This window comes from Ornithodoros turicata, unplaced genomic scaffold (assembly GCF_037126465.1).
Source record: "Ornithodoros turicata isolate Travis unplaced genomic scaffold, ASM3712646v1 Chromosome23, whole genome shotgun sequence".
NCBI classification, from domain to species: Eukaryota; Metazoa; Arthropoda; class Arachnida; order Ixodida; family Argasidae; genus Ornithodoros; species Ornithodoros turicata.
In genome coordinates, this window is record NW_026999342.1 from 2,793,537 (window position 1) to 2,801,718 (window position 8,182).

The 8,182-nt window shown below is 45.1% G+C and overlaps 1 long non-coding RNA gene across 1 annotated transcript; it reads right to left on the bottom strand.

The window, feature by feature from the left end:
• Positions 1–526: 526 nt before the first annotated feature.
• Positions 527–4,545, bottom strand: LOC135373297 (uncharacterized). The gene is made up of 5 exons (XR_010416409.1): positions 4,449–4,545; positions 4,302–4,392; positions 4,109–4,231; positions 1,254–1,380; positions 527–550 (listed from the first exon to the last, which is right to left on the bottom strand). It is a non-coding gene; the product is annotated as an uncharacterized LOC135373297 (long non-coding RNA).
• Between the last annotated feature and the right edge of the window lie 3,637 nt (positions 4,546–8,182).

Below are 8,182 nucleotides of genomic sequence, written 5' to 3' on the forward strand. Positions count from 1 at the left end.
TCAAGAGCTGAGGCCTGCTTTACGTTTTGTCCCGAATTCTTTGGCATGTGCTCATGGAGGTAAGAAACTAAGGAGAGGGCCTATGAAAAAATATTTGACCATGCTATAGAAATTCTATAGAAATAAGTCAGAAGAGTCAATAGATATGATATTGGATGGAAAATCCTTTCGAATTGCTTTGGACAAGTAATGGTTATTGTGACAGACTTCCCTCTGACATTTGTGCAAAAGATTTCAAAACACATTTCTGCTCAGGACTTCCTTTTGAAAGTGAACACGCTTGGCTTTGAACATCTATTGACAGTCATTGACGTTTCTTTGGATTACTTCCTACCCCCCCCCCCTCCACATGCTCGTACGTTCTCTCGGAGGTTGCCTTGGCCACAAATAAATTTAATTCAATTTGCTCTGATGTATTAAGGGACAGGAACGCAAAATCACATGCGAACAGGTGTCCTTTATTGAGTTACTTTATTTATTTTTGAAAGCATTGACGCGAGGCTTTGCTTGGTCTCCCGTAGGCTGATGCTTGTCCAGTTTCACCGCGTTCCTACAGGGAAAGCACAACTGTCAGCATTTGATTGAAAATATAGAATATCATCTCTGGAATATTTTCGAATCCGCGGCATCTGCATTGAATATGAGTAATATCACACATCCTCTACGCTTACCCCCGTATGGGAACAAAAGGTGGCCATTACTGTGTCGCATACTTAACATTTACACACACTTCAATAGATTAATTATACACCAGTTATGCTACTCCGTCATCGTGATAAACAGTGGAATAAACAAGTCCCTCAACTGTATTATGCCTCCTCTCTCAAAATACAGACGATGTGAACCATTAAGTATGCAATTGAAATCCTCTGTCCCTTACAAAAATTCTTGATGAATTTCTGATGAGAAGGCACTGTATTTTGACATCAGACTCATCAGAACTTCTATTGAATTTTTTTAACGAGTTTCTGATGTGTTTCTGATCAAAATTGGCCACTGCGTTTCTGATGGGTTCCTGGTGAGTACTTTTCTTGCGAGTTTCTAATGTGTTTCCTTGGAATTACCATGGAGCGATTGGTCCCTGGTGTGTGTTCTTAGATTTTTTATGTGTTTCTTGGATGTTCCTGATTCAAACCCATAAGCTTGTTGGGTGTAGTCAATATTTACATTATTGACTCATGATGGACCTCGGTATGTGCATGTAAACCAAAAATGAGTATCACCAAAAGGACTGAATAAATCAATGCTTATACCTGCCCACAGTCATGCTCGGGGATCAAGAATGATGCTTGGAACACTATTTTATTTCTCTCGACACCATAGATGAGAGGCTATTTTTTATCTGCACCACAGTTGTGTCGAACTTCCCGGAGACATAACCTGCAAAATAAAAGATACGTCACTAATCATTGTATAAGCTATGCAGGTCACTAAATGGTTGATGTTGAGGTTACACAGTGCAATATCAGATATCGAGCGTATGATTTCTTGGAAGAGGTACAGAAATTACACATGTACAATTTTACAGACAGTAGTCTTATTTCCATGCACATGAAATGGTTAGGAAAATGAGTGCCCATGACAATACCTCGAGAGAGTTTTTTGTAATTTTGTAAATAAAAAATGGCAGGCGTGAAATCGACTTAACTCTGATTTCCCCCAATGCTTTTACGCGGAGAATATTTGCTCCGGAATATCCACTCTGCTACCATCGTTTGCAACAGTATCACTATCTCCAAATATTAAGAAAAGTAGGGGAGGGTCATGTGACTAATTTGTCTAATCTGACGTGAAAGTGGTCACTAGTTAAGTGACATTTTCCATTTTTATGTATTTTCTTGTTTATCTTGTACTCCTTCGAAAACAAATATTGGGGCACCCCACTGCAGAACATGTATTGTGCGTTCTACCTGGCTCATCGCAAAACCAGTTATATTGTTCTGATAGTTTAGCAACTTTCAATAAGTGAACTCATTTCAGGCAGAGCCATTTATAGGGAGAGTTTGGCCACTCTTTGATCTTTTGCCGTCTCATGGGAGGAGCTTATTTTGACGTCAGAGTCGTCGTTGCGCCGCCCAAAAAGCCTGAAGACACGTGCGTACTTCTTGTTTCGAAAGCCTTTCGTCCTTGAACTCTTTCAGTTCGCGCGGACGAATGGCGCGGACTAGATGGATGATAAGCGGTTCCGATCGGAATCCGCTTATCATCCATCTAGTCCGCGCATATTGATGCTGTCCGCGAGCTGGTCGACAGCTTCGTGGTCGCGTTGAATGTAATCTGCAGGAATAACCGGCTTATGACCCACGCGCCAGTGATAAGGGAGCTTTGTTGCCGAACTGAAAGAGTTGAAAGACGAAAGGCTTTCGAAACAAGAAGTACGCACGTGTCTTCTCTCCTTTGATTGTAAACAACGGTCAGCATCAATATGGAGTCTGCGACCGGTTGACGACTGGATAACAATGGAGCACGACGAGGGAGGTCGTTCAGCCGTGACGTCGCATCACGCGCTTTAAGTTAGGCTCCTCCTAGTGGCCAAACTCTCTCTATAAACGGCTCTCATTGCAGGTAGCTTCTAAGGAGAAATGGTGTACAATGAATTTTCAACTACCAAGTGTGTACATACCAATGATTGCATTGACCCGCACTGGGTCAAGTGCCTGTGTTCCCGCCTGTGTGTGTGTGGAGGCTTAGTAGGCCCGTCCTTATTTGTATTAGAGCCCTTTCCGAACAGGGACTCCCCTCGGAGCTCATCTTCTGAAAACACATTATTCAGTAGACTTCTCGCAAACTTGGTGCGTGCCCCCCCCCCCCCCCCCCGGCAATGGGAGTGCAGCCGCTCCAGGACCACTTTCTCTGCCATGACACCACTGCCTATGTTCACTTGCACAGGCAATAAAAGACAACAATAACAATGGCTCACAAACATATTGGATTTGAAAAGCGCAGATAAGGGGGTAGGGAGGGAAAGTTTTCGATGAAAGCATTGACATAGCCTTAAAAAAACTTCCCAATTAAAGCACATCCCATCAGTTGCACTATTGTGCAGTCTGTGAAACCCCCTTCAACGGACACTAACAGGCCATAAAAGCACTATCTGATGATACACCTGTGATCTGCATAGCTGGTGCCCGGTGTTGGTCCTGATAGTTCAAAGTTCTGTTGTTTTTATTGATTTTTTATTTAAGGCGTCATGCTCTTGCATACTTTATCTCCACCAACCAACAACCAACAACCAACCAACAACCAATTTTACGACTAAAAATGATAAAAACCACCAAAACTACCACAGTGCTGTTGCTGTGTTGTCCCTTAGTCTTTTTTTAGTACCCTCACGCTGAGGTTTTCCATAATTTCTAGTAGCATGCACCAGTGCGCCCAAGTTTTAATCATGTTGAAATGACACTGTCAAGCCAGTGAACAAGATTACGGACTAGTGAACGCTTCATTTTCATTTACCATTTTGCATGCACCAACCACCATACCTGCCAATGTACTGAGGTTACAGGTTCACAGTATTGTAAAACAAAAACAGAAAACAATGGTGTTAGATGTCGCACGCAGCTTCACTTCCGCTTTGTATCTCTAACGCTTACACGACATGCCAATGTGAATAATTCTGTGAGACAAAGCCACAGGAGCAAATGCAGGTTGATGACATTCTCTCAATCATATGTCATAACACTATGTGTGTTTTCTGCAGAAGCATGATATGTACCACAACTCTTTAGTGACCAGTCCAGCAAGTTTGCATCCGGAACTGTTGGTAACAGCAAAACCAAGTGTACTAAAGCTGAGCAAACAAAAACAATACCAACACAAGCCAGAAAAAAAAAAAACCCTTTTCGGCCTCTGGAGTTGCGCCTTGCTTTGATGATTCAAGCCTGCCGGTTATTTTTCTTAACTGCTGCACCATTTGATAGGAGTCTGGAGATGTATGAAAGTATCAACATATGAAGACTCGTCACACTTGACATGTTCTGATGTAGCTAGTGAATCACCCTGTACATGTTAACATCAAAAAGCTATTTATCACAAGAAAACAGATAATAACCTCTGGCTGCACCCATGGCAAAACCACTAAAGACTGCTAATACAAAGTTTGACATACCATAGTTGTTCTCAGCCACTTTCAGTCGCTCGACCAGTGTGTCCACATAGGCTTGAGCTCCTGTAGCCTTTGTTTTGATTTGCAGTTACATTCAGGCGAACTTTCACGCTGGGAGCACGTAACCTGTACATACGGTGTAAGTCATGTTATGTCAACTTTGCTACGAACAGGTGATGACAAAGCGAATACTCACCTTCTGAACCTTCGATGGCGACTCTACTGACTTGTCGTTTTCAGCCCTTTGGCAAGCCTCGTCCGCCGTCGCTCCATCACTCTCTCTGAGCCTACGATTATGCTATCGTAAATTAAACGTTCATTATGCGTTCACACTCACGCGAACTATTCTGACAACACTTATCGCAGTCTAACAGTTCAGCCATAGCCGGTTGTTCACCATCCTTCCATTTCACACTGACGTGTACCACGCAGGTTGTCAATTGCGCCTTCCTCTGACTGGCTGCACGCTATGGCTATGGCTACGGTAAATGTCAAAGCGAAAATTGAGGCTGTGCGAGCAGTCGCATCGCCGTTGACTCCGACATCGAAAGATTGCTTCCGAATATATATTTTTTACAATAATATGTGTAATTGACCGCCGCGTAGATTAAACGGATTTCGACGCAAAGACAATAGTTAAAGTCAGTGTGCGCCCCTAAACATCTGAAGCCAGAGCATGTAGCCAAGTCGTAGCCGCAGCATCAAAGAGTGCAGCCGCGCAAGTTCTGGAAGTTCTGCCTTGATAAATATGCTCGAGCATGTCTAAGGTGAAAAGCTACAAGCGGTATCTCTATGATGTCATGTATGTATCATATGTATGTCATGCGACATTCCCGTTCGCACGAAACACAGGCTGAAAGCTTCCGAAATAGCACGTCATGCTCTATCAGGGACAGCGAATATCTGTGACGTTGATAGCAGTACATGTGATTCGGACAGTGAACAAGATACGCCCCGTCTGGCTATCCACAGTGGTGAAACCTCAGCTGTGTGCGATGCCGCGGTGGGTGGTGGAGCTCACAACTGTAACGAATGTGATGTCTCCTCCTCGGATTACGAGGTCACCAATGCAGTGGAGGAAAATTCAAGTGACAACTTTACATTGAGTGATGACGACGACAGCGGCGCTTCTGAGTCTGCAGAGGTTTTGGAGCCGAGAAACGAACTGGTAAGTTTCGCTCGTTGCTCAGCACCATATCGTAGTGGGACCAGGTTGTTCCAAACGTAATGTCTACACTGAACAAAATACCGTGGTACTGGGGTTCCGTCCATGAACACGAACCCCCACCACTGAGTTCGAATCGCGGTGACATTTTCTTTTTCGTATAGCGTGCCCAACTTTTAATTGATGGAATGCTTACACCATTTAGTTGGGAATTAATTACCCATTGTGACCACAGATCTTTTTTTTTTAACTCATGATTATAACCTTTTCAGGAAGAGCCACTCTACCCAGGATCGAAACTGTCGAAAGCCCAGACATAGCCTAAGACACCATTCGTCTAAGGAGGCAACAGAGCCTGCTCCAAGTGCTCGATGCCCACATGCCTCAAGAACCTACATTTCCGAAGACAAAGTTTTTGTTCGTCAAGAGCTTTTCGTCTTTGTCTGAAATGCAAGAGGACAACCCACGTGTGCTGCAAAGAATGCTCTGAGTACTTGACCACAGAACCATCTACAACTGAGTGTGTTCAGTGTCCTCAATGTGCTTCAACACACAACGTGGCCAAGCTTTTGGAATCTGGCTCTTTCTTTTTCACCCTTGACATTGACACCCAAATCAAGCACCTGCTGTTAAGCGGCAAGCTTTCACATAGTCGTGCTAGTTGCTCCTACGACGTCAGCGATATCACGCAAAGTACAGCATACAACAGGATGTCAATGACGGATGGCGATATAACAGTGACATGGAACACAGATGGGGTTCCTCTGTATGAATCATCAGGACAGAGTGTGTGGCCCTTGCTGCTGCAGGTTAATGAACTCCCTTATAAAGAAAGGGTTCAGAAATTGCTGCTTTTTGGATTGTGGTTTGGCACGAAAAAGCCAAACATGAACAGCTTTCTGGAGCCATTTGCACAGGCAATGAACCGTCTGTCTTCAGAAGGTGTCACTTGGGGTGTGTTCGTTTATTAAACTCGCGCGACCCGCGAGTCGGAGTCGTGACGTATGAGAGCCATCGAACGTCATCGACTCTAGCGACCCACCTCGAAAGGAGAGTCGCTGCGAGTCGACTCTTGAGCACATCTAGTGTTGAATCCTCGAATTTTAGAACGGGAGTTAGTGTCACGTGGGCGACGTCATGAGAGCCGCGCCGCGACATTTTCGCCCACCAAGAGTCTCCTCCCTCGGCTCTCGAGGTGTTCGAGTCGAATAAACGAAAGCAACCTTGGACAACACAGAGTGGATTGAACAAAACATGCCGTGTCTATGCAGGGCCATGTATCGTGGACACTTCATGCATGATCATGAACATGGTGCAGTTCAATGGATCACATGGCTGTGCATGGTGTGAGCACAGTGGCGAAGTGGTGAACAAAGGCAGGGGGCATACCTGTGTCTACGGTACGCAGAAGCCTACAGCAACGGCAAGGACACATGAACGCTTCATGAAAAATGCACAACGAGCACAAAAGAGGGGAGAGCCTCATCTGGGCATAAAGGGCCCCAGTGTGTCCTTTTCTTCATGACATTTTTCAGTTTCTGCACTTCATTTGTAGTAGATTACATGCACGCTGTGTGCAATGGCTTCGTTAGGACGACAACATTCATGTGGTTTGCTCATAAGAGACGTCATGCATACAACATCGGGTGTCACATTCCAGAGATTAATGAGAGGTTACGTCAGTTCACTCCAGTCTGGAAGATGAGTAGGCTCCCGAGGCCACTTTCAGAGATGAAATTTTGGAAGGCCTCAGAGTGGCGGGACTGGTTGCTCTATTTTTCACCAGTTGTTTTGAAGGAATATCTACCTAGGACATACTACAACAACTGGGCCAAGTTTGTGCACATAATGCGTTTTTGCTTGCAGTCCTGTGTCCCCATAGACAGAATTGGGGATATAAAGAAAGCCATGGAGGAATTTCTGGAAGAGTATCTGTGATATCTTATCAGTTTGTACGCGGCCTTTGTAACTGTTTCGCGCCTTCATGGCTTGGCGATAAAATGCAGCTGCGGGTTTGTTTTTGCGCAGTCTGCAGCCGGGTGTACTAGGGGCAGGTTCTGCTCATGTCGTACAGGTCCAGACAAAAGTTTACGGAACACGCGAGCAGTGTATTTTCTTCTCGGTACGACACCCTGGCGGCAAGCGGAAGCTGGCGAAATCAGGCCAGTTCACTGCCTTAGAGGGGTGGACGACAGCGCTCTTAGCGACACACAGCGGTAGTTTCGGTATGATTACTGTTGTATGTGCCCGTGGAGTGAGTTGGATTAAACTGTTGTGCTCGTCAACAACTCGTGACTCACGTCAGTTGTTTATCAATCAATTATGAATGTCAACGTCAAGTGTTTATCAGCTCGTCACGCGTCGTCCATAATAAGGCAACTCTTTACCAGATACCTTTCTTTGTCTTGTCTACATATCCTGGCTTTCCAATAAAAGCAATACACGGTAAAGTGTTGCCACTATGATTCATCCTTGTTATCACGATGATAGCGGCGAGCTCCCTGTCTCAACAATCGTTGAATCACGTGTTGTTGGCGAGCACAACAGTAAAATCCAACTCACTTTGCGGGCACATACAACAGAAGTCATACCGAAACTACCGCTGTGTGTCGCTAAGAGTGCAGTCGACCACCCCTCTGAGGCAGTGAACTGGCCTGATTTCGCCAGTTTCCGCTTGCCGCTAGGGTGTCGTACCGAGGACAAAATACACCGCTCGCGTGTTCCGTAAACTTTTGTCGGGACCTGTACCTGCAATAAACAAGTTCGTTCCACATTTCTGAGTACGTTGTTCCTCACCGAAAGACACTACATCTGGCGACGCTAGGATGGGATTTCACTGAGAATGACCGGCGCAGACGAAGCAACCGACGGAAAGGAAGAAGCGAGGAACGACAACGCGAACCCGACGACAC